This window comes from Cervus canadensis, chromosome 10, assembly GCF_019320065.1.
Source record: "Cervus canadensis isolate Bull #8, Minnesota chromosome 10, ASM1932006v1, whole genome shotgun sequence".
Lineage (NCBI taxonomy): Eukaryota > Metazoa > Chordata > Mammalia > Artiodactyla > Cervidae > Cervus > Cervus canadensis.
In genome coordinates this window covers 40947746-40975500 of record NC_057395.1, presented here as the reverse complement: position 1 = coordinate 40975500, position 27755 = coordinate 40947746, and the positions used below count along the sequence as shown (strand labels likewise).

General features: G+C 44.4%; 1 protein-coding gene and 1 non-coding gene across 5 annotated transcripts in view; one reads left to right on the top strand and one right to left on the bottom strand.

Annotated features, from left to right (window-relative positions):
* The window catches only part of RIN2 (Ras and Rab interactor 2), a 212125-nt gene that overhangs the window by 149797 nt on the left and 34573 nt on the right, over positions 1 to 27755 (bottom strand). The window lies entirely within an intron of this gene.
* TRNAG-UCC lies at positions 20944 to 21016 on the top strand. The gene has a single exon. It is a non-coding gene; the product is annotated as a tRNA-Gly (tRNA).

The following is a 27755-nucleotide window of genomic DNA, read 5'->3' as shown; positions in this document are numbered from 1 at the left end:
GGGCCACGCGTCCCCATCACTGGTCTGCTGTTCTTCACAGTGAGTCCAGAGCCTCCCCCTTGATTTCTGACTATGGTAGAGTCTCAAAGGTTTTGACCTTTGAGGAGGTCACCTTCATCACACAATACACCCCTTTACAATGAGGGTACATCACTGTACTACTGGATCATCTTCCACAATAATAATTTTCAGAATAATTTTCTGCTTCTAACAAGAGGCACTTCTCAAAAGAAACTTAAAGAAAATGACTCTATTCTTCCCCTTGGCTTGCCATTTTGTTCTGGAACGTGCTGGCGGGGTGTGGTAGCTGAAATCTGAATGAAAGCAGAGAAAGGGGAGGCCCTGCATCTATGGTTCAGTTGCTCATTTCAACAGGGGCCTTTTCATTCCATTGGTTGGCAAACCCTGTGAGGCTGCAATGGTTACTCCCAGCTCTGAGTGGGATTTACTTCACTTCAATTGAACTGAAAGAACAAAGGCCAACCTATGTTCAAGGCAGCAATGCTAAACAATCCTAGTAAAGTTCTTTTTTGAAAAAGTTGTTATGCGGTATATACAAGGGACTGAATATAACCCATATGATCAAACGCACCCCAAAGCACAGACATCTTCTAGGGAATGAGAGGAGCCAAAGCAGAAAGGAGAAAGTGGGGCCTAAGCCCCATGTTGGAGACGATGAGAACATTCTTGAATCTCATACACGTTTCAACAAAATACTTGTAGCAAATTTTAAGACTTTTAACCTGTGAGTTCCCAGAAAAATAAGACTTCTGCTGCTTGACTGCTTTGGGGTAAGTCCAGGACAGGACCTCTGGAAATGTGCATGGAGAAGGCCAGTGGGGCTCCAGGATCCTAGGGATTTGAAACTTGGTCCCTCGCTGCCCATCCCGGACAAAGACGCTCTCCTAGCAATTGCAGGGCTTGATTGGATGTGTAAAGACACCTCTGTAATGATTAGAAGTATTTCTGGGTTGGACTCAAGGGTGTGGAGGCTCAGCCTTGAGAGACCTATGAACAGGTTGTGTCAATGATTATAAAACATTCCTGAAAACTGTGGGGAGGGACTCGCTGTGGAAAGTGAATAATGATGAGTGTTTGTATGTTAAAAACAAAACTGTGGGGACCTGAATGGGCAGGAAACCTGAACAAGAGGGGATATATGTTTACACATGGCTGATTCGTTTTGCAGTAGAAAATCACACAGCACTGTGAGGCCACTATACTCCAACAAAAATTAATTTAAAAAACTAAATAAAATCAGGAGTGTCTCCTTATTTTAATTTGTGTCTTTCTAGACGCCGCCTGCTCCAAGTCACATTGGGGGAATACAGGCACCTGATGGAGAACAGACAAGCAACAACCCCCTAACTCCTGCCCAAGTTAAGTGCTGAGAAGCCTGACCACTCTCTCCCGGGCATGGAGCCAGGGGAGAGCCATGGGGACGGGAGCCGTGACACCTGGATTCAGCCGGTTCCATTGCGTGACCTTGGACCAGGTACATTCTCTATGAGCTTTGGTCTCTTTGTTCATAAAATTTGAGGTTGAAATTTCTAGTCCTGAAAAAACTAGCTTTTAGTACTTTTAATCCCTTGACTATAGGAAAAATACGTGCCCAGTGTAATAATACACGGCCCATTCAGAGGATGAGAGAAAACAGAAGACCCTGGGGACCACACAGACCCAGAGATGGGGGGGGGCGCGGGCACCCGCGGAAGCAGAGGCACAAGAATGGAGCCCAGGGGGGCAGCCAGGGCTGAGGGGCTTGAAAGGAGCAAAGGGACCAGGGCTTGCTCACCTCCGACAACAGTCACGGCACAGCAGAGGGAAAGCATTGGGCCAGGAGCCAAGGGACACGCCTGGCTCCGTTGTGGAACTGGTTTTGTGACTTTGGGTGGGTGACTGAGCCTCCCTGAGTTTCCATTTCCTCATCTGTAAACTGTAGGCTATGGTTCCTACTTCAAAGGGATTTGCTCACGAAAGCTGCAGGCAAGCGCGGAGCATCTACACAGCAGGTCATTCCCACCCAGACAGAAAGGAGGCCTTTCCCTACCTCGGTCTTGGTTTTCTTTCCTTCACAAGGATTTGGGCAGCTACAGACCCACAGAAGGGCCTGTCTGCACGGAGCTTGTCTCCTGGGGGACCCGCGTGGTGTTGGAGCCAAGGTTACACAGAGCAGATCCAGGTGAGAACAAACCCCGGGGCACATCGATGGGGCAGCGAGCAGAGGCCAGCGCAGGGTCGGACCCGGGCCCTCTGCCCACAGTTCCTGCTGGAATCCTGCTAATAAACAGGTCGGTCCACCTACGTACAGATTCAAAAGGACTGCAGAGGCCTGCCGAGCTGAGCGGTTGGTGCTGTCAGGCCACCGGCAGGCACTCCAGGGACCAGCGGAGGCTTGAGTGAGGTCCCTAGGGATCTGTGTAAGGAGTGGGATGGTACCTTGGCGTCACCCTACACCCAGAGCCACCGCCCACACTGGAGAAACAGGTGCTGGTCGGTGGGTGTGCCAAGATCTGCTGCGTCACCCAGTCCACTGTGGCCACAGACAGTCCCACACTTCCTCAACAGGTTTACCCAGGCATTGGGATCAGATCTGACCACATCTGAGATGGTGATTTTTCCAGACAAGAAAGAGCTGTGAAAGGCCAGCCGGCAGCAGGGCCCAGGGTGATGCCCAGTGGGGAAGGGTGTGGCGATAGCCACCATCTGCCCCAGGTGCCCCCTGCAACCACCCAGTGTCCCAAAGGCCCCACTCATCTTCATCTCCTGCCAGTGCTAAATTAGACAAAACCCCTCCACTGCTTATTTATCGAAGCTTTGCTCAAAACATCTGTTTTCTCCTGTTTTAACAGATAATTGGGTAAAATTATAATCATAAAACTTTTCCCGGCCTTAACAGTATATAAAGAGGTAATTGGTATGACAAAATTAGCAGAAAGGAGGGGATACAGAATGAGACAGAAGGGGGACTTCCCTGGTGGTCCAGTGGCTAAGACTCCACGATCCCAAAGCAGGGGGAAGGGGTTCCATCCCTGATCGGGGAACTAGACCCCACATGCTGCAACTAAGACCCAGCACACCCAATTAAATGAATAAGTATACATATATTTTGAAAAGAATTACACAGAAGTAAAGTTTTTTTATTTTTATTTTTTCCTGTCATGCCGCATGGCATGCAGGATCTGAGTTCCCTGACTAGGGATCAAATCCACGCCCCTTGAAGTGTGTCATCCTAACTGCTAGACTGCCAGAGAAGTCCCAACGTTATAATATGTTACCTAAATAATGCTGGGATTAATCCAAACTTAATTGTTACAAGTTAATATGTTAATTGCAATCTTCAGGGCAACACTAAGAAAGTAACTAAAAAAGAAACATGAAAAGGAGATTAAAATGGTACACCAAAAAGTATCTATTTAATATAAAAGAAGTCAACATTGGAGGAACAGAGATGCAAAAAGGTATAAGACATACAGAAAATACACATCAAAGTGGCAGATGTAAAGCATATATTACCAGTAATTACATTAAATGTCAATGAATTAAACACTCCAGTAAAACCGATTTGGGCAGAAGAAAAGAATTCCTGATGATCTAACCATATGCTGTCTGCGATGGTTAATTTTGTATGTAACTTGATTGGACTAAGGCACGCCCTGAAACCTGGTAAAATATCATTTCTGGGTCTGTCTGTACAGAGGTCTGCAGAAGAGATCAGCATTAGGATATGCAGACTGAGAGAAAGCTGGGCGCTGAAGAACTGATGTTTTCCAACTGTGGGCCTGGAGAAGACTCTTGAGAGTCCCTCAGACTGCAAGATGATCAAACCAGTCAATCCTAAAGAAAATCAATCCTGACTATCCATTGGAAGGACTGATGCTGAAGCTGAAGCTTTAATACTTTGGCCACTTGATGTGAAGAGCAGACTCAGTGGAAAAGTCCCTGATGCTGGGGGAGATTGAGGGCAGGAGGAGAAAGGGACGACAGAAGTTGAGATGGTTGGATGGCATCACCGACTCAATTGATATGAATTTGAGCAAATTCCGGGAGATAGGGGAGGACTGGGAAGCCTGGCGTGCTGCGTCAATTCATGGGGTTGCAAAGAGTTGGACATGACTTAGAGACTGAGTAACAACAGCAGTGTAGACTGAATAAACAGCTTCACATGTGTGAGTAAACACCATCCAATCTGCTAAAGTCTTGAACAGAACAAAAAGGTAGAGGAAGGGCAACTTTGCTCTCTCTGTTTGAGTCGAGATATTCATCTCCTCCTGCACTCAGACACTGCTGCTCCTGGTTCCTGGGACTTCAGACTCACACTAGTACTTCCACCCCCGCTCCCCACAACCTCCTGATTACAGGGTCTTTGGATTTGGACTTAATGTCACCAACTCCCCAGATTCTCCGAGTTTTGGATCTGGACTGAACTGAACCTCTTGCTTTCCTGGCTCCCCAGCTTAGACTGCAGATTGTGAAACTCCTTGGTCTCCAAAATCACATAAGCCAGTTCCTGCAACAAATCTCTTCATATGTCTAGATCTATATTTATATCTATGTCTTACTGGTTCTGTTTGTCTGGAGATACTCTATCCATAAGAGATTCAGTTTCTCTTCAAGGACACATAGATTGAAAATAAAAGAATGGAAAAGGTTATGCAAATAGTATCCAGAAGAAAACTGGGAGGGCTACCCTAATGTCAGACAAAGTGGACTTTAAGACAAGTTACTAGACCAAGAACATTTGTCATGATCACAGGACCAACCCATCTAACAACAGAGCCTCCAAATACATGTCACAAAAACCAACAGAATTAAAGGGAGAAATAGAAATTCAACAAAAACAGTTGCAGATTTCAGTGCTCACTTTCAGTAATGAACAGAATAATTAGAAGATGAACAAGGAAATAGAAGCCTGACTGATACTAGGAACCAACAAGACCTGACAAATACCATAGAACACCCCACCCAACAGCCACAGAATACATTCTTCTTAAATGCATGTGAGTATTTTCTGAGAAAGATCATATCTTAGGTCATAAAACAAGTCTCAACACATTCAAAAGGATTAAAATCACAACAACAGATGAAATTAGAAATCAGCTGTAAGAGAATAAGGAAATTCTATATACGTGGAAATTAAACAATATACTCAAGTAACCAATTAATCAAAGAAGAAATTATAAAGGAAACTAGAAAATAGTTTGAGATAAATGAAAACAAAAACACAACATGCCAAAATTTATGGGATGCAGCTAAGGCAGTGCTTAGAGGGAAATTTGTATTTGTAAAATGGTTATATTTAAAATAAATGAGGTTTCAAATTAAAAGCCTAACCTTTCACTGTAAGAAATTTTGAAAACAGCAAACTAAACCTAAATCAAACAGAAGAAAGGAAATAATAAAGATCAGGGGGAAATAAATAAATTAAGAGAAAACTGAGGAAGTTGTTTCTTTGAAAACATAAATTGAATTATAAGAAGACTGAATTATAAGAAGAAGACTCAAATTACTAACATCAGGAATGAAAGAGAAGACATGACCACCTACTTTACATAATTTAAAGAACAAAAAGAACTATGAGAATTTATATCAACAAATTAATATTAAATTAAATTAATTATTAAATTAAATAAATTTGTTGATATACAGAGAACACTATGAACAACTATACTTAGATGAAAGGACAAATTCCTAGAAAGACACAAACTACTGAAACTGACTCAAAAAGAAATAGGAAATCTGAATAGATCTATAATGAAAAGGCAGAATTAGTTTTAAAACACCGCCCTAAAATTCCTAACATGAGAAGTCCACAACTAGATGACTTCACTTGTGAATCTCCCCATTGTTAAAACATTAACACCAATACTTCACAAACTCTTCCAAAACATAGGAGAGATTGCTAGTGGCTGGGAGGAAGGAGGAGTTGGGGTTACAGAAATGTTCTGAAATTAGATAGTGAATCATGGTTGCAACACTGTATATACTGACGACCACGTATGCTTTGAAAGGGTTAATTTTCAGGCATATGAATCATATCTCAATTCTTAAAAAGCAAAAAAAAAAAAAAAGTAATGGTCTTATTAAAGTTAGGGACACTATTAAATTTAGTTGATTAAAGGAATTAGTTAACCACAGCATGTAGTCTGTTTGTCCAGAGCAGACCTTCGCTCCTCAAGGCACAGCGCAAATGCCAGCTCACCTCACAATGACTAGCCCTGTGTCGTATGAGAAGCCCTGTTTCAGACTGACGGCGCAGAATCTGTTTAAAAATAAGTTAGAGGTAACAACTAAAGTAACTTGATACTGAAAGAACAAAATAGCCTATCAAATGAGAAAAGATGTGCTTTTATTTTCAAGCTAAAAATCTCTGAAGATCTTTTGAATAAAAAAGAAAAAAAAGACCTGACTATGAGAAGGAAATGGCAACCCACTCCAGTATTCTTGCCTGGAGAATCCCATGGACAAAGGAGCCTGGTGGGCTATAGTCCATGGGGTCACAGTCAGACATGACTGAGTGACTAACACACACACGTTATTGTTACCCAGCTAAATAAAGTATTTTCTTTTTCTTGTCCCTCAACTCAAAATGCATTTCAGGTGCATCACAGAATCGGAAAAAAATGAGTAATAAGACTAGATGAAAGGACAGGCATTCATCCAGTTCATCTCTGGATGGGGAAGGTCATCAGCATACACCCCAATCCAAAAAATAAAAGATAAAAAAGAATCAAAAAGGAAAAGACTGATAAACTTAATTATATTTAAAGTAATTGAAGTATTTGTACATTAACCACATCATAAACACAATTAAAAGGCAAAGTAAAAGGGTGGTTTATATTTGCCAGGAATTTGACAAGAAATAATATAAATACTTATATAATTAATTCAAATAAGTCAGTTAAAAAAAAAAAACTACTTAAATTTCCCAATGGTGAAATCAGCAAAAGTTATGAATGTAAAAATAAAAACCCATGACAAAACAGGATAGAAAAGATATGTGTTTAATCTGAAAATGTTGGAACTTCTTAGGAATAAAAATGCAAATAAAACTGACAGTGAAAGGCCATTTCTCACTTGAGAAATCAACCCAAATTATGAAGGACACAAAGCTCAAAGGTGTTGATTCCTCAGAGCCTTTATTTTCCCTTGAGGTGTTTTCATTTTCTTTGAACAATTCCCCATGTTTATTGAGTTAAATTCATTCCCAATTATCTCCTTTTCTGCTATTAAATGTAAAGGCTTTTAATCTAGCTCGACTCAGCCAGAGCTAGATTAAAACCCAGCACTGTAACTTGTGGTGTGAACATGTGTGTGTGTTCTCTGTTCTGTGTTACTTCACCTCTCTGAGACTCAGTTTCCACATCCATAAAATGGGGACAAATAAGACTGTAAGGGTAGTACCTGTACATGACAGGTGATAAGTGACAGTAATAACAATGGTGAGACAGCCATGACAACCCTGTCTTGAAACCCTCTAATTCCTCTAAAATGAGTATCTATTGCTTTCACAATTATGAATCTGTTTTTATACTGTTGCTTTTGTTTTTATACTGATATGATTTATATACCTTAAAGTTGCACAAAAATCAACAAAAAATTTTTTGAGAGAAGGGGTTCAGGAAAATTACAGGATCTTACCTATAAATGAAAAATCAATTGCAGTGTTCAATTTTAGTAACAGAAGAGAAACTCACTATCTTCTCTGATCATAATAGCTATAAAAATTAAATAGAAAAGAATCATGTAATTCAATAAATATAAGAACCATTTAAAATTTGGTAACCTTAATGGAAAAATGAAGAAAGATCTAAATAATGGGGAGAGATACCACAGTCTTCTTGTTGGCAGTCTAGAAATACTCCAGATGACAACATTCCTTAACAGAGATTTAACATAATTCCAGTTAAAATACTAACATAACCTAAGGAATGAGGCTGAATTGAATCAGCTGTTTTTCTGAAGAACAAGCTGGTGATACACAATGAGAATAACAAATCTCTTCATAGTGTGATTTTTAACTTGCTGATTTGAGTGTTGAGGATAAATCCTGTTAGCTTTGGTGTGATACTATAAGGAAACTGTCAGTTACAAATTCACTCTAATTTTCTTTAACTGAAACTAGAATTTACCTGAAAAAAATGGGGAAGGAGGGGAAGAAATCTATTATGTTCAGCAGTATCATGGTGAGGCGTTAGATATGTTTATTCTTTTTTTCTAAATACCTATGGTTGAGTTTATTGTGATTTTTAAATTAGGTCTAATTGACATATGATAGTTTTAGTGGCTCAGATGGTGAAAAATCTGCCTGCAATGTGGGAGACCTGGGTTCAGTTCCTGGGTTGGGAAGATCCCCTGGAGGAGGGCATGGTAACCCACTTCAGTATTCTGGCCTGGAGAATTCCATGGACAGAGGAGCCTGGTGGGCTCTAGTCCATGGGGTCGCAAAGAGTCAGATACGACTGAGCAACTAACACTCAAGGATTCACTATTCACTTATATTGCAAAATGATCACAATAAGTCTAGTTAACATCCACCACCTTACATAGTCACAGAATTCTTTTCTTGTGGTGTGACCTTTTAAGACCTACTCTCTTAGCATCTTTCAAACCTGCAGTACAGTATCATTAACTATAGTCACTGCAGTACAACATCCCATAACTTATTTTATAACTGGATGTTCATATCTTTTGACTCTCTTCACCCACTTCCCACACCCCACACTCCACATCCAGCCTCTGGGAACCACCCAAAGGTGGCTTCCGAGTTCGGTTTTTGTTTTAATTTCTCTATGTGAGACAGTATAGCGCTTGTCTTTCTCTCTCTGACTTATTTCACTCAGCACAATATCCTCAAGTCCCCTCCATGTGGTTGGGAAGGCATTCACATTCATTCTTTAATCCACTTTGCCCAGTAGAGGATGGAGCGGGAGTGTGCAGAACGATGGCATCACAGGATGACATCACAGGAATAGGGAGTGGCCATGTTTCAACCCATGGTCTGTCCTGAACACGCTTGGTGCAGAGCGCAGATCTCCCTCTGGGTGTGAAAGGTGAGGGGGCGTGTCTGTCACCCCAGACAGCCATACAACCCAACCCAGGCCTGCTGGTTCCCGGCACGGTGCTCAGGCAGTGACCAATGATTGGCAAGGGTCGCCCTCAGCTTCCATCACTGTGGGGACCACATGGTGGTCCAGGCACCAGGCCAGTCAGGAGGCAGAGGGAGACGGGAAACCACCATTTCCTGTGGTTTCCGCGGGGAGATACGGGTGAGGAGGGTAGGTAGGCTGAGAATTGGCTACCTTGGGTAATTTCAGTGGGCTCTGGGAATGGGGGCTGTCACTGGTGGTCCATCTACTTCCTGGCCCTTGGGTGGTCAGGGCTGGGAGAACAGTGGTTCAGAGTCAGAAAGGCCCATAGAGGAGGTGGTGGGGTTGTGGGCTCTGGATGGGTCAGTCTGCACTTCAAAGATGCTCTCACTGGGTGAGTGGTTTACTGTTTCTAGGATGTTACTCAATCCAGAGTCAGCAGGACCCCAGATATTAACACATCAGAATGCAGAAAATACAAGACACGGCTGACGCACAAGCAAGCCTGACCGTCCACGGCACTCTGAGAAGCCCAGGCAGCTTATTATCAGGAGGGCCCTGATCAATCCCCAGTCATGCTTCTGCTACGCACCTGCCTTTCCCCACATCCCCGGGGCCCTAGGCACCAGGTTTCTTACCTCAGTTAAGCAGGACTTCCAGGAAAGCCCAACCGTGCCCTCAAACATGATACACTACACCGGGATCTTTCCATAAGATCTGGCCCCACCTGAACCAACCACACATCCCCTCCAGCACTGCTCTTCTCCACGCCTTCTGTCTTCAAGGGGCAGGTCCTAAATACCAGAGCTCTCTATAGAAGTGTGGCAGCACAGCAGGTCTAGTGTAAGACCCTGAAGGAGAGCCACAGGGGAGGAGCCAGCTCTGCCTTTTAGCAGGTGTGCAATGTGGGTGGAAGTAATAATACTGACCGACAAGGTTGTTGTGTGAATTAAACTGGATGAAGAGCGCCTGCACCACTGAGTTGTCGTCACCATCAGTTACAACCCCTAGATGCTGTCTTTCCAACTTATAACATTCAAGACCCAACCAGGAGCATCATCTTCTTAGAAATAAGAGGTTGCCAGAGACACCGGTCAGAATTCCAGCTCAGCTCTGTGACCTTTGCAAGTTACGACCCTCGGTTTCCTCATCTGTAAAACAAAGATAAAACCGGTTCTGCTCACAGGACAAAGGTGTTAGTCCAGGTCCTCTGAGATGAAGATATGCACACAGGATCCACTATGCAAAGACTGTCTTAGAGGGGGAGGGAGTGTCTTAGAAGGAGTTTCCTGCTGTGCGGGGAGAGGAGGAGGAAGCAGGAGGTGGGGAGGGTCATCCAGCCAGGATGCAGGTCTCTTCCAGTGAAGCTGAGAGGGATGGAAGGGAGGGGAGAGGTACACCCTAGGATGCTGAGCAGCCCGAGGAAGGCTGGGGAGGCCCCAAGGGCTGATGGAAGCAGTGATGACCATCACCGGGGGTTCCTTGTCTCTCGGCAATGGGCCTGACTCAGTATCCCTGCTGGGTCAGCCAATGGCTGGGAGACCTGGTGACAGATTACAGAGCGCAGTGGTTGGCCCTGCGGTCAATCATGTCCCCTTTGGCTGGAAATCTGCAAGTCACCTTCTCATGGCCACACAAGTGTAAGGATGAAATGGATCAAAACAAGATGGAGAGAAGGATAAATATGTGATAAAATAAGTATTGTAGAACGTTCATGGTAGAATCTGGGCTTCCCTGATGGTGCAGTGCTAAAGAACTTTCTGCCCATGAAGGAGATGCAATAGACACAGGTTCAATCCCTGGGTTGGGAAGATCCCCTGGAGGCGGAAATAGCAAGCTGCTCTAGTACTCTTGTGGGTTGGAAAATCCCATGGACAGAGGATCCTGGTGGGCTACAGCTGAGCAGCCAAGAACATGCACAATGATAGAATCTAGGTAGTGTGTATATGAGGCCCCACTGAAAAATTCTTTTGACTTTGTTTGATTTTTTATTATAAAATAGTGGAAAAATAAGTATGCATAACCTTCCTAGGAAGGGCAGACTGGGAACCTTTTATGAATTTATTTCAAAGATAAGGTCAAGCCCATCTGGTATTGAAGATCATATCAGTATAATTTTGCTGATGTTTTGAATTCGTTATTTATTCAGCAAACATTTATTGAACACGTACCGTGAACTTGTATATACAGATGATGTTCCAGGGAGGATAAAGAAATATAAGAGCTTTATCCTGCAGATGTTACAGTAGATAAAACAAATACATAAAGAAAGTTAAACAACAGACAACATTTTATGTCATATCATCCAGGGCATACATTTTTAAATGTGTTTATTGGTTCTATTGTACAAACACCATGTCTGACAGTTGATAATTAATAATAATAGTAGCAGTCACTTACACAAAGCTCCCCACATGCATGGACTTGTTCCAAAGGCTCCAACATCTGAATGTCTGTCTCAAGACTCATGTTGAAAATTTAATGCCCAAGGTGGTAGAGTTAGGAGGTAGAGCCCTTGGGAGGTGATCAGTTCATAAAAGCAGAGACCCCATGAGTGAAATTAGTGCCCTTTGCAAAAAGGCCTCACAGAGCCCTCTAGTCCCTCCCACCGTATGAGGACAGGACAGAAATCTGCAACCAGGAAGACCCTCAACCATCCACGCTGCCCTGATCCGAGACTGCCAGCCTCTACAGTTGTGAACAGTAAATTCCTGTTGTTTGTCGCCCACCCAGTCCCTGGCATTTAGATGCGGCAGCTTAAAGGGACTGACAGCTCACTACGCTCCATCCTTTAAAAAATAAGTCCCCTCCCGAAGTGGACACCTGTCCTCCATGGATGCCCCAGAACTCTAACCATACTCCTCACATCAATAACATCTTACAGAATAAAGGCAGTTTTTCCAACAGAGAATGAAAAAAATAAAACATCCAAACCCTCATTTCCTGGCTTCCATGCTGCTGGGCTAGTTATGTGACTTGGGTTCTGCCAAGCAGACGGGCTCCTGCAAGGCTTTGCCGGGAACAGAAGGATGTGGAAAAAGAGGCAGGATCCAGAACGGGGCAGAGCAGGTGTGGCCTGAGGGTCAGTGGGGGAAGGGTCCCCTGACTCACCAGCTTCCTGACCCTTGGCGGGCTGACTCTGATGTGTCCTTCAGGGAGTCAACTGGGAAGCCCAACCCACTTCTGAATCCATCCTAGGTTTCTGAGAACTCTGCTCCTCAACATGGCTTCCTGCATCAACCAGCTAGGGGTGATGAAGTGCATGCATCTAAAAACCTGACTGCTATATTTCCTGATGGAAAACAGTGGAAAGGGAACTATGACCTCTTTTGGACCCAATCTATTTTGTTCCACCTTGTCTAGCATGCCTTTTGTTCTGCAGTCCTACCCAACCAATCCCCATCTCATGCCCTACAACTCCGGGTCTCCAGACCTGTTTACCTACTCTTCCTTCTTCCTAGTGGGTCAGGCATGACGTTGTCTGCCTATATGCTCTTCCTAACCCTCTCTCCAGTGCTGCTTCTCAAACTCTGTTGGGTAATTTCAACAACCCTTAGCATTCATGGACCTCCCATGTGCAGACATAACTATTCTGCATTGGAAGGACTAACACTGAAGCTGAAGCTCCAATACTTTGGCCATCTGATGTGAAGAGCTGACTCATTGGTAAAGATCCTGTTGCTGGGAAAGACTGAAGGCAGCAGGAGAAGGGACGGCAGAGAACGAGATGGTTGTATGGCATCACTGACTGAACAAACGTAAGTTTGAGCAAACTCCAGGAGATAATGAAGGACAGGGAAGCCTGGTCTGCAGCAGTCCATGAGGTCACAATAGCCTGACATGACTAAGGGACTGAACAACAAACCCAGATAATCTGAAATTTTGCGGAGGCACAAATCTAAATCACGAATGCACCAAGGTTGGTCAATTGCCTTGGTTTTTCTCTTCCTTCCACTCTAATACCCGTCAGTGCTCACACTGGCCAAACCCAGCACAGACCCAGTTAGCAAAGGGAGCCTGAAGCAATGTAGCTGGTTGGGCCAGTCTAGTTGCCAACACAGTAGAATTAGGGAAAAGCAAAACCGGATCCAGGGCCGTGGAGGATATGACAACTCAGCAAAAGCTTACAGAAGGCAGGGGACCACAGAAACGAGGCTCTAGTTAGATTTCGACAAAGGGAGATGCCGTGTACCATGGTCTGTTCATAAGGAGTAGGTTTTTGTTTGGTTGGTTTGGAGAATCAGTAAGCTGTTGCTGTAAGTCAATAACAAATAACTCTAAATGCATGTCTACCCCAGTTCTCATGTGGGGAAAAAAATGGGGATGAACAGAGAAAAGTGATAGCAGGACATCTCAGCCACTGCCAAATGCTGGAAATGAGTGAGTACCACTGCTACAGAAATCAGGAAGAAACATCGAAGACATAACTGGTGGGGATTCAACCATGCCCACACATTCTCATATAGTGTCACTATGATCAAAACTTTGCATGACACACCCTTGGCCTACTCGCTGACAGATCCAGGCCTCAGAAGGTTGAGTAAGCAGTGGGAGGGGCCGCTAGTCTTGACTTATTTCCAATTAACGAGGAGGAAGTGATGGGAGAAGTGGAAGTGATGGGTATCGAGAGAAGATGCTCACGTCATCTTTAAGCTCATGGCAGCCAGGAATGAGAAACCCAGTCCAGTTGAGAATTTGTAGTTCATGAGCAGAGATCTCAAAATGCTGAAAGGTGAGTTGACATCTAAAAAAAAAATATGCCCTCCTTCTCAATTAAGGTGAGCATTCTTGAAAACAGGGTCTGACACCACAAACACAACTAAATAATTAGCAGAGACATAGAAGAATCACAGCAAGCCGATGTGACCGCACAGACAACTCTGAAGTGAACTCAGAGTCAGAAGGGACAAGCTAAGAGGAAAGGTTCTAAGTGAGGCAGAGACAGATGTAAGTGAATAACGTCTATAAACCTAAACCCCAAGAAAGGGTGTCTTGCAAACGGAGCTAAAGAAAACCATCAAATAATTTTTTAAAGGTTCTTTTTTGAAACAAGAGATGGTTGACCAGCAGCAGAACAAAAGAAAAACACACCTACTCAACTCCTGTCCACTGGAGTGTTTAATACCCATGATGTGCGCTTAGCTGCTCAGTCGTGTCTGACTCTTTGTGACCCCATGGACTGTAGCCCTCCAGGCACCTCTGTCCATGGGGATTCTCCAGGCAAGAATACTGGGGTGGGTTGCCATGCCCTCCTCCAGGGGATCTTCCAAACCCAGGGTTTGAATCCAGGACTCCTGCACTGCAAGAGGATTCTTTAACAGCTGAGCTACCAGAGAAACCCTAATACCCATGATACAAACAAATAAATAAGACTTGGGACTTGGAGGAGGAGACCAGCATTAACAAGGAGCACGGGATCCTCAGGGTCACAGTGCAGCCGTAAGAGGCTGTCTGGGTGTTCCACTGGCACTTCCATTTCCCAGCCTGGAGGAAGCAGGTGCCAGGCTGTGATTAAAACTAAAACGCACATGAGATGATTTGTGGTCATCGTCCAGCATTCACAGGGAACTGAAGAGGTGCTGGGGCAAGGCTGGTATAATGTGGGCCCTGGTTTCAAGACCAGAGAAGGAAGCTGGCTCTTTCCTCTAAGATGTGGACTTTGGGGCCATCTTGTGCATGACTCTAACTGGGATTACTGGCAAAATGGTCTTTCTTTGGGCAAAAGTGCTCATCCCCAGGGTCAGCTTGATTTCCAAAGACAAGGTCTGTCACTCAGAGACACTCACTATGTTTTTGGCAGGGCTATTAGACTAGGAAATTAGTAAAATAGATAAAATAAAAAATGAACCTGTTAGTCATGGATCTGAATTTCAAAAAAGGACCTGACAAATAATGACACCTCTTTAGCAAGATAGAACATTGTGCATAAGAGGATGACAAAACAATAGTTATGTGTCCACACACCCAGAGTCCCGGGTGATAAATCGCTATCACACAGGAGCAGGCCCCACATTTCTTTCCATGACTGTTCTGTTCAGGATGTTTACTAAAAAGTTAAATTAGAAAAAGGATTGCATCAAAGTTAAGCTTAAAGTAGAGAGAAGTGGTAAATCTTGTAAGCCAGTGTTTTCTAAACCTCAATCTTGAGAGAAATGCCTTAGTAATTCTTACCACTGTGTACACACAGATTTAAGGATTTTCTTTGATTCATTTTAAACTTACACTTATTTTTTTTAAAAAAGAAGCTATGTATTTGATGTGTTAATTATATTTTATACTATAAATTAGGTTCATAAGAATTAAACAATGAAGTGAAAGTATAAAAATGCTCATCTGAGAACGACTGAAAAATCTTCTGGGCTGTCTCTACCGGTATCTGTAATATGCTTTGGAAAAAATGGAACCAGATGACATCACTGAAATACAAAATACAACTCAACTGGCTGAGACCACAGCTCACAAAATGATGTTTGGGAAAAATCAATGTGAACTCCTGCGAGCAGGGGGACAGAATGCATTACCGGAGAGCTTGCTAGAGAAGACAACCGCGGGCACACGAGAGAGGGACTCCAGGTTGAACCGACTCTTTGTGCAAGATGGCACAAGTGCCCGAATCCCCAGTGCACGTGGCTCATGTAAGCCATTTCCACGGCTTTCCAGGTGGTGCTGGTGGTAAAGAACACGCCTGCCAATGCAGGAGACCTAAGAGACACGGGTTTGATCCCTAGCTTGGGAAGACCCCTTGGAGGAGGGCACGGCAACCCACTCCAGTATTCTTGCCTGGAGAATCCCATGGACAGAGGAGCCTGGTGGGCCACAGTCCATGGGGTCACAAAGAGGCAGATGTGACTTTGCACGCCCGCAGAAGCCATTTCTTTACTGCAGCAAGTCCTGCTCCATGAGTCCCCAGCTCTCACAGAGAACATGGCGCTCAGTTCAGTGGGCACCTCTGCGGGGATTCTGCCACATCAGACGAGGTGAGGAGAGAAACCAGGAGGTGAGAGAACAGAAGCCTGGCCCCACAAGGATGAGCTGACTGCCTGAGAAGGGTTTCCCAGAGAAGCCTGGGAAGCGGAGAAGGATGCGGCAGGTGGGCCATCTTCTTACAAATAGGTTCGACCTACAGGGCTCAGCCTAGGAAGACCATCGGATGATCCGAGCTGTCCTGGAAGGCCCAGAGCCAACTGCTAGAAGGTCAATCATAGGCTGCTCAAGCATTTGGAGATGAGAACGGCTTAGTCCTGAACCAGACTCCCCAGAAGTAGAGCCCGGGATGGGGATTCAGGTGCACACGGCTTGCTGGGAGTGTCTTGGGGGTGAGGAAGGCAGAGGGGAAAGGACAGAGAGCCCAGCAAGCCTGTGCCCGTGGTTACGTCTGGCCGTGGCCTGACCCCACAGGCAGCTCTATAACATGAATGGAACGATATTTATCCCACTGGAGGCAGGACCTGTCTTCTATAGCCACATCTGCCGGTCGATGACTGGCCTTTCCTGCAGGGTCTGTCCTCCTAAGTATCATCGAGAACAAGTCTCCAGAGAAAGGGGCCACTGAGAGGCCATGAGAACCCGAGGCCCACCCCAGCCTGCGGGGAGACCTTGGTGGTTTAGGAGGATGGTCACTACATGGTTGTTTGCACCTGGAAATGATTGATGGGACCTGAGTTTTTGTAACTGATGTCTGAGTTCACTTTTAAAAAACCGTAAAAGGCCATTTTTCCTTCTTCTTGGCTCCTACTGTGTCCCTGACAGCCAGAACTTGCAAAAATCTCTCTTCCTGAGATCCTAAGAGGCTCCTGTAATTGTTACCAAGTCCAGCAGGGATGATCCAGGTTTTAGGGAGCCTGAGGCTTATTCTATTTGGGAAGCCTCTGCTATGGGAAATAACACAAAATTACTAATGCAGGGAATTCCTGACAGTCCAGTAGTTAGGACTCAGCATTTTCACTTCCATGGACTGGGGTTCAATCTCTGGTTGGGGAACTAAGATCCTGCAATTCTGAAACTTGGCCAAAAAAAAAAAAAAAAAAAGCTACCCTATGCCCCCAGACATTCACATGATTACTGTTAAAATTGAGATCTGCGACCAGCACGATGGTGACAGAAGTTAAAGGTGTAAAGTCTTCTGAGAAAGACCAGGATGGCTCTACAAAGACGGCAGCCTCAGAGTTGAGCCTGGAAGGATGAGTAGGAAGTGGAAGGGATTCCAGGCAGAGAGAAGAGCATGAGGAACACCCTTCAGAAGCAAGGGGTGAGCAAGTGCTTTGGAGAGACCACAAATCCAATTTTTTAAAAATTGGAATATAGTTGCTTTACAATGTTGTGTTAGTTTTTGCCATACAGCAAAGTGAATCAGTTAAACATATACAAATATACCGTCTTTAGATTCTTCTCTCTTTTTTTTTTTTTTTTGGCCATGTTATGCAGCATGTGGGATCTTAGCTCTCTAACCAAGGATTGAACCTAGGCACCCTCCAAGGAATGCAGAGTTTTAACCAGTGGACCACCAGGGAAGTCCTTATAAATTCAGTCTATTGCTAGAGCACCAAGGGTTCTATGGAAGGGGAACTGGCTTTGCACAGAACAGACCATCTTATAGGCCATGCCAGCTAATGAGGATTTGACCATCTGGGTGAAGATGAGACACCACTGAATACCTCTGAGCATAGGTGACATTTCCAGGGGGCCACCCAGGCTGGGAGGTGGGAGGCTGATCCATGCATACAAAGGGCGGGGCATATGGGTGAGATTCTATTTAAAGGGTCAAGACTTGATACCTGTGGGAGGTGGGTAGAAAAAAGGGAGTCCCAGGTAAGTTTCAGGTTTAATGTGCAAGAAACTTGGGTAGAAGGTGGTACAATTCACCAATATACAGCATCCAGAAAAACAGCAGGTATAGTTGGAGAAATGAAACAGATGAATTTTAGCGCAGTTAAATTTGAAGAGGCTGTGGGTGTAGGTGACCAAGAGAGCTGGATGTGACTCTGGAGCTTGGGCACATGGTCAAGGCTGGAGAGACAGTGTTGGCATAGGCAGGATGACCAACAGATGGCAAGGAGGAAATCTGAAGTTAAGCCTGAGGACTCCTCTCAAGCATCTGCAGCCATGTTCTGGGACCAGCTCACAGCAGGTCCAATTAGTTCTCTAAATTAAGTCCCGCAAAACAGCTAAAATATGAAATAAAGAAAAGGCTAAAGAGAACAAACATTATGGAAATCACATTGACACCAACTGCTGTCCTTTCCTGTATGAAGCATGAGTGACAAAATAATCACAGCTGAACATTCATGCCTACACTGTTAGTGGAATTGTAAGTTCACTATGGAGAACAGCATGCGTTCCTTAAAACATTAAAAATAGAGCTACCATATGATCCAGCAATTCCATTACTGGGCACCTATCTAGACAAAACTCTAATTTGAAAAGATACTGGTACCTCTACATTCATAGCAGTACTATTCATAGCAGTCAAGACATGGAAGGAATGTAAGTGTCTGCTGACAGAGCAGTGGATAAAGAAGACATGGTACATATGTACAATGCAATATTACTCAGCCATTAAAAAAATGAATTAACACCATTGCAGCAACACGGATGGACCTAAAGATTATCATACTAAGGGAAGTAAGTCAGAGAAAGATTGAAGAGTCATGTCTAAATCACTTTCTGGCCAGGGCTCAGGCTAGCTAGTGGTTTATGATGTTAATAACAAGTAGGGCTTCTAGACTTGTCACAAGTCACACCTGAGGGAGCTGCTGGCCGATGGGAGCTGACAGCTCACTGAACATGTGGACAGCAGGTATCGGGCACCTCCTCTCTCCCTGACACTGCAGACATTGATACCAGCTGTGGTGCCATTTCCCAGTGGGGTCCGCAGCACCCTCCTCCACACAGCATCCTGCCCACCAGGTAGAGCGGCCCTACTCTGATTCCACCGGTGAAGAAGGTGAGACCCAGAAGCTGCTACCTATCCACCAGCGTCAGAGCCGGGCTAGCACATGGCTCTCCTGATTGCCTCACCCACACGCTAACAATTTCTAACCAAGCAGGAGGGTTACCGTGTTCTGGATTCTCCAGGCTCCAGATCATCAACAGGACAGACAAAAGCCGAATCTCCAGACGAGAGCTCCGTCGTCCCAGGGAGACAGAGCTGGTGATCCTTCTCACTGCGAAGGTTAAGGACTTGCACTTCCTGTACGTTCATCTAATATTTGCTCAGGTTTTCTGTTTGTGTGACCCAGTTCTGACCACAGGGCCACCACACCCAGCCCTCACCTGGGAGCACTGTTAGGGCTTGGCCTTTCTGCCTCCTGCCACATATGCTAACAGACTGAAAGAAACAATCAGGTGCAAACACAGCTCCCCAAAGCCACCTGGGGCTCAGACCAGAACATGATCTTCCGATACTTTCTTCAGGTTATCAAACTGCTTAACCATGGGTCCCTGCTCTTCAGTTGCTCTACTCTCTTAAACTTGAAGAGGCTTCACTCAGAACAGAAAAATTGAAGAGTTCTCCCAACTGTAAAGGTCACAGCCATAACACCCTTAGGTCAGGCTGTATTAAGTAGGGACTGGTGGTCACGGCTGTCAATCAATGTTGCTAAATGTAAGTTGAAACCTTGCAACAATTACTGATATAATTAAGGCATGACCTTGGGAATGTCTTTATAAGTCTGGCCGATGAAGAAAAATCCTTGGCCTTGAAATTTTCTGAAATTAGACTAAGTGAATTTGATAAAAAACATGTTGGACATAAATAAATCTGTTCCAAGTTTTTCAAAATTGCATCCATATATTAAGATTCAGCCCATCCACAGACACTACACATGTGCCCCAGGGATGGGGCCCTGATCAAATCTGATGTCTGTTTCCTCAGGGCAGAGGGCACCTGAAAAGCTTCTGAACCAAATGAGACCTCTGTCTTTCTAATCTGCCTGTGTGCTGTATTGTAGAGATGAATCCAAGGAGTGTGACAGGCCATACAGACCCCCCCAAACTGAGGCCTTATTCCTTCCCCAAAGGAAGATGGTGCAGCAGTTTTCATCTTTCTCCTAAACGCATGGCTGTTGGAGCTAATACCAACCATGGCATGCAAGGTGCCTGGCTGGGCTGTGACTAATCCATTTCCCAGAGGACCTGGTGGTGTGCTGAACTTGGGAGGAAGTGGATGGCTATGAATCAGTGTCCAGGAGTGGAAAATACAATGTGATTCACATTAACTAAAGGAAAAGGTTGAGGGAGAAAAAACAACCAGAAATTAAAACCACACGCACTCATGCATCAGCAAATGCCACACTGAGCGTGTCACTGTGACTTCTGCTTTTTAAAAGTCCAAGGAAGAAAAAAAAAAAGGCAAATTTCAAAACAAAGCCTAATAAAACTAGTTACAGCAAAACTGAACTAGTACAGTGTATAATGTGGTTATATAAAGACGAATGAGTTCTTTTTTAGTGAAGTCGGTACTTGTTGTAAGAAAATAAGAAGCCAATACAATATTTGTCAATCTCAAATAGTCCTTTACATGCCTTCATTTACTTTTGTTGAATAGTAGAAAACTTTTAATATTAACTTAAGCTCAAAGTGCACTTGTTCTTTGTAGTGAGAATTCTTGCCTCATTTAAGCCTCCTCTCAAGTAGCATCATTTAATTTTCCAATAATGAGGGATCTAGAAATGTAAAATGAAGGGGTGACAGTGGGGCTCCTTAGAATCCAATCAACAAGGAAGTGAAAAATAAACAAACAAGAAACCTCAAAGCCACTGGGATCAATCACATTGAAACAACGGGAATCACTGGGAACACAGAGACATAGAGCTCAGACTTAAAGTAAAAGCAATTAAGTATCCACATGAGGACTTCCCTGGTGGTCCTGTGGTTAGGACTCTGCACTTCCACTGCAGAGGCCGTGGGTTCAATCCCTGGTCAGGGAACTAAGATCCTGCATGCCATAAGGGATGGCCAAAAAAAAAAAAAAAAAACCTCCCCAAACAAAACACTGAAGTTGTAAAAATAGAATTATAACATGACTAGAAAATATGTATTAAAAATGTATTATATATAAGAATCTATGTGGGCACAGATTATGAGTTTCTTTATTGGTGCTACATGGATAATTACAAATTCAAATGGGTTATTAAGAAAACCTGAACAAGCTTGTGCATGTAGGCTCAGCCATGTCTGACTCTTTGCAACCTCATGGACCCCGCCAGGCTCCTCTGTCCACGGGGTTCTCCAGGCAAGAACAAGAGTGAGTTGCCATGTCCTTTTCCAGTGACCAAACCTGCAAGCCATCAAATGAAGTTACTATTTGGATAGGATTTGATTTATTCCCTAGTGGATTTTAAAGTCAGGCTAGACCAGAAATGGAGTGAATGACTTGACCGTGTAGGGCGGAAGGTTTTGGGTGGATGTGTTGGGTGGGAGTGTTGTGTGACCTAATGAGTTTCTTGAACAGCTGTAATAATCAGTGGAGATGTTAGGAAATAAAGTGTCACAGTTTTTGGAAAGTGGCACCAATCAGTGAAAAGGCAAAGTCAGTTGTGTGGAAGCAGTGGGGAAGAAAAGAGAAGGAGGGAAGGAGAGAGGGCGGCGTGCTCACCACCCCACTCCCATTGTACACGTCTGCGTGTTCCAGGGAGCTGAGCTCCAGGCAGAGTCTGGGTGAGGGCTGAAAATGTTTTATTTTTGGCTAACTTTCCTAAGTCTGGGAGTCTTCTTGGGTTGAGCTAACCCAATGACTGCAATCTGCACTGTATGATCTGTTGTGTGAGCTCCTTAAACAAACATCCGTAGCTCCCTTTGCCAGTGAAAACAAAGCAATATTAGAAACAGCATTTGGGGCTCAGATGGTTCAGTCTCTGCATCCTGCATTTAATGCTACTATTTTCTATTCTGACCAACGTAGCAAAATGTGTAATTTACCAAGACTTGAAGAGAGCACTCATCATTCCAAGTTACGCATCAGAAAGGCATTTTATAAACATGTCTGGTTTCCCATAATTTATTGATCATATATTTCCAAACATCAAACTTTCTAAAACATGCAGAACTGCATCACAGATAATAAAGACTAGGTATTATTTTCCAGTTGATTTTTTTTTCAGTATTTTTGGTTATAAAGTTATGATACAATGAATCATATGGACATTCAAATCTAATGCTTTTGGTAAGTTTGGAATAACTTTTTTTTTGCCAAAAAGAGCAATACAAATTTGTTATAGAAAAATTAGAAAACAAATTACTAAAATAAATTGCTTAAAACTATCATTTTCTTTGTTAATCCTCTGTAGTACATCCTTCCAGAAGCTTTATGAATGCATCTGTCTCTACTTCCTTACTGGATTTTATTTCATTTTGTAATGCTTATTATAACTTGCTATCTACTGTGTATTTATTTGTTCAATTATTTATTGTCTGTTTCTCCCACTTCTATGCATCTGTTCCTTCCTTTTAAGAGAATAGACAACTTCTTGGGGGAAAGCACTTTGCCCCTTTTGTTCACTACTAACTGCTCCCCCACCCCTAGACTCAAATAGTGCTTGATACCTATTTGGAGTTATAAAGGCTTAGTGAATGAATGAAACAATGAACAGTTGATGCTCACTAACTATTTGGAAAATTGAAAGCCGTAAGTACAAGCCAACCCGGCCGACATCAAGGAGATAGCAATTAGGTGAGAAGGTCTTCCTTCTCCCTCTCATCATCCTGATTCCCTCTGCTGTTGACTAAATCAACCCATTAATTCTTGTTTGAACTCAGTATATATAGCTGCAGGCATGGATTTGGTTCACGTTCACAATGTGAGAAGTTACAGAGAGACGGGAAGCAGAGGCGAGTCTACAATCAGGTCAGTGTCAGAGGGCAAGAGCAGGGGCCCACTGGACACGGTGAGTCTGGGCTCTCAGTGCCAGAATGGGGATCATCCAGCCCTCCCAACCCTCTAGATCTGCCATGCGACCGGCCCGCCGGGGGCCTCCTGACTGTACCCAGAGTGGAAGGCTGAGGGGGTGGAGAAACTTGTGCCCTAATGTAAGAAAGAGAGATACTAATAAGCTTTTTCATGCTTTTCTTTATGCAACATCTGGACACATTTTAATCACCAATTTCCCATTCACAGAGAAAAAGCGGTCAAGGAAGTATGCCTTCACTTAATAAAGAGCCACTGTGTCGTGACCAGACAACTTTTTCTGGCAAAAAAAATCAAAGTCTGATCTTGCCCTTCCCTTTGATACTTTTAGCAAGCACGTCCATGCTGTGAGACGATTCCTGGATACACCATCCTGATGGGGTGTGGGGGCTAGCCTTTTTTTAACTTTTTATTTGGACATAATTTCAAACTTCCAGAAAACGTGGCAGGAGTCCAGAACCCTTACTAATTAATAGGGAGACAAAAGGACCCAAAATAAACATAAGGAAAGATCAGAAGAGACACAATGCCAAGAAGGTAAGCCAATAGCTAATAAGCACATGAAAAGATGCTCGACATCTTTAGTGAAGAGGAAATGCTAAATCCACAGTAAGAGGAGAGAACACATCTACCAGAATGGCGAACAACAATAAAGATGACCACATCAACTGTGAGAATGGAAATTAGTCTCCCATTGTTGGTGGGAATGCAGTAAAATGGAGCAGCCTCTCTGGAAAACAGGTCTGCAGTTTCTTAAAGAACCAAACACTCATCCTATGACCTGTAAACTTCACTTGTAAGTACCTACCCAAGGAAAATAAAAATCTATGTCCACATAAAGGCTTGTATATGGATGTTCATAGTAGCATTATTCATAGAAATGGAACTGAAACCAATCCAAATGTCTATCAACTGTAGAGTGGATAAACAAAACATGATATGTCCAATCAATGAAACACTATTCCACAGTAAAAAGGAAACAAATTATGGGCATGCTACAGTCACGGATGACTGAGTGACAGCAGCTAGACACCACGTCCGAGTCCATTTGCCTGACATTTCTAGAAAAATGTCAAAGTTTACTCAAACGCCCATACCTATACACTTAAAATGGGTTAATTTTATGATATATAAATTAAATCCCAATAAACTAATTCTGGGCTTCCCTGGTGGCTCAGTGGTAAAGAATCCGTCTGCAATGCAGGAGATGCAGGTTCAATTCCTGGGTAGAGAAGATCTCCTGGAGAAGGAAATGGCAACCCACTCCAGTTTTCTTGCTTGAAGAATTCCATGGACAGAGGAGCCTGGTGGGCTACAGTCCAAGAGGTTGCAAACAGTCAGACACAATTGAGCGACTAAGCAACAACATCAAAGCTATTTTTATAAAGGGGAATATATTCTAAAGATTGCTCTGTATTGTGCTTTTTCTCTACTCAGAACTATAACTTGAAGATGGTTTCATATCATCACCATAGTTCTACCTTTTTTGAAAAAGTGAAAATGTTAGTCGCTCAGTCATGTCTGACTCTATGTGATCCCATGGACTGTAGCCCACCAGGCTCCCCTGTCCCTGGAATTCTCCAGGCAAGAATACTGGAGTGGGTAGCCATTCTTCAGAGGATCTTTCAAACCTGGGCCTCTTACATTGCAGGCAGATTCTTTACTGGTTGAGTCACCAGGATGCTCTCTACCTTTATAAGTGGTTGTCTAATGTTTCATTGTATGACTGTGATGAAGTTTAAATAAATAAACAGCCATGGACACACACACACACACACACACACATGCTCTCCTTTCCGCATTCTGTCCTAAGGTCTCAGAGGGATTTTGCTTCCAATGTGCTCAGATTTAAAAGCTACAAGACCCCCTCCTTCCATTCCCCAAACTGCCTGGCACCCCCATGTCAGATGCAAAGGTACCTCACCCACGTCCCCTTATCACTTGCCCTCCCATACATGCCACTTTTTGACTTGAAAAAAGTCAACATTACTTTTGTTTTGATTTTCTTTTTTTTTTTTTTATTTTCTTTTTTAAATCACAAATTACCTACTCCAAAATACCCATCCTCTGGTACCCATGGCTCTCTTTGATCTAAGCACAAACAGTAGGAGCATGTCTGGGTAGGCCAGAAGACCAAGGAGCTATCGCCTTGCAATAATCCGTGGCAATGATGAGTGGGAGTTGGTGGATGAATGCCCCATGTCCTCACTCCCTGGGAGAAGTAATTCGAGGGGAGATCAATGCCACCTCCCAGAGCTCCTGGGCAGGCTGGACCCCAGCTGCCCACAGTGGTCAGGTGCTTGTGAACACAACTGCTCCCCTTTGCATCTCACGTCTCCTCTCCCCCTGTATCCTTCCAGCCAGAAGGATGGTAGTGGTACTTTCTGCCTGATCCTTGTGATTCATGAAGATGGAAATCAGCCATAAAGTCCACAAGCATGTCGACAGCATTCATAATTTGCATGCTGGCATGGATGAGTTAATTAGAAAGCTCTGTTGGGCCAAATAGGGTACCATCACGGTCTTACTTGAAATAGGGTACCACCATGAAGACACCAGAGTACAGTCTTGCTTGCTTGGCCAACATGCAAACACAGTATGAATAACTTACGAGTGTTTGGAAACACATTTAATCGTTCGAGGCTTAGGTTTCTGCCGCAGACCTCCACTACGGGGCCAAGAACACAACTGTCAAGCCACCCTTAGCAGATGCTTTATGACTTAGAACTCACAAAAAGCATCAGATGGCAAGTCTTTTCCATGCTCACTTGGAAAAAGCCCTGTAAATTTATGGCTGCTAATTCCAACCAACATAAAAGCGTCGCCTCCTCTCCTTCCAGCTTCAACTGTCTTCATGCCAGATGGGAGAGCCAAGGACCCAAGAGGCAAAGAAATGACATTTTCACCAAACTCAGAGCACTCTCTCCAACTGTAGGAAAGTATACACTTTAGTGTAATTGACAATTTAGTCATCCCACCGGCTGCTCTTATTTCATTCTGACGCACTTGAGCAACTGGTATGTGCTGATGCCAAGTAAAACCATTTCAGGCCGCTGCCGGTGGGGTAGTGCTTGTCACTGAGGGAGCTCAACAACCCCAGACACCTCCTGAGTCCAGGAGGAGCAACGCTGAGATACCAGAAGGCGCAGCAATCGCCCACAAAGGACTGAGCTCCCAGAAGTTTCTGGAACCCGGGGCTATGTAGCTTCTAATGACTACATCATATGGCTTCCCCGATGGCTCAGTGGTAAAGAATCCACCTGCCAATACAGAAGATGAAGGGTTGCTCCCTGGGCGGGAAAGATCCCCCGGAGAAGGAAATGGCAACCCACTCCAGAATTCTTGCCTGGAGAATCCCATGGACAGAGGAGCCTGGTGGGCTACAGTCCACGGGGTCACCAAGAGGCAGACACGACCTAGGGACTAAGCAGGAACACACAGAATATCACCAAAGACTCGCAGGTTTGCCCAGAGTTAGAACAAAACTGCCACTGGAAAAAGCCTTTACATTGCAGCTTGTCTTTGCCCAATTTGACAGAAGCAGAGGCAGCATAAGAGAGGGACTTCTGGGTTCTGACCAAGGCCAAGGCCAAGGCCAACAGTAGATCCCCACCCTCCCACCCAGCACAGGCGGAGTTCACCACTCAGCCTCTTGACTTGGGCATGGCTATGTGACTTGTGTTATCAATACGATCACACAGGAGCACCAGTGAAGAAGTCTCTGCATTTCCACCTGCACCCCCACCTCTCTCATGGTCATGAGAAGAGCTGCTCTTGGGCTGCCAATGCCCTCAAGCCTAGATTTAGAATGAAGTCAGGCAGAACAGGCTTGAGCCCAGACCTGAGCGAAAGACCTTGCTGGATCAGGTTGGAAGCAGTGGTCCAGTCGAGCCCAGCCTGGATCAGCCACTCCCCCTCAACCCTCCCCACGAGGTCAGCAGAGTTACCCAGCTGAGTCCACCCTAGATCAGACAGGCCAACCTTTACGGAGTGTGTTGCATAAACCCTTATTATGGGCTTCCTTGGTGGCTCAGATGGTAAAAAATCCACCTGCAATACGGAGACCTGGGTTTGATCCCTGGGTGGAAAAGATCCCCTGGAGGAGGGCAACCCACTCCAGTGTTCTTGCCTAGAGAATCCCATGAACAGAGGAGCCTGGCAGGCTACAGTTCAGTTCAATTCAGTTGCTCAGTCCTGATTCTTTGCGACCCCATGGACTGTAGCAGGCCAGGCTTCCCTGTCCATCAGCAACTGCCAGAGTCTACTCAATGAGCCTACTCAAAGGGTTACAAAGATCCGACATGACTGAACGACTAAGCACACAGCCTTGTTTCCACTGTATCTGAAGGCAGTTTGTTGCACCAGACAAACTAATGCAGAGAACAGAGGGAAGTCTAGGAAGCCAGGGGTCCTGCTTGATACATTCTCCTTCCTCCCTTCCCTGGACAAATGGGGCAACTTACAGGATATAATTGTGATGATCACACTTGCTTCAAAAGGTCCCCACGATTTCTCTAGGAACACCCCAACTTCTGTGTCCCTGATTGGGACAATTCCTAGATGTTCCCTACATGGTCTGTCACAGGTTCCACGCAGGACTGATCCCTGGTTACCCACAGCAGTCCCCTGCTCAGGGCCTCCCCACTTCCCCGCCACACCCCTCACTCCCTCACTCTGCCTCCGTGCATCAATGCCCACAGAAACACTTGCACTGACTGTCCCATGGTTAAGATTCTGAGCTCCCAAGGCAGGAGACATGGGTT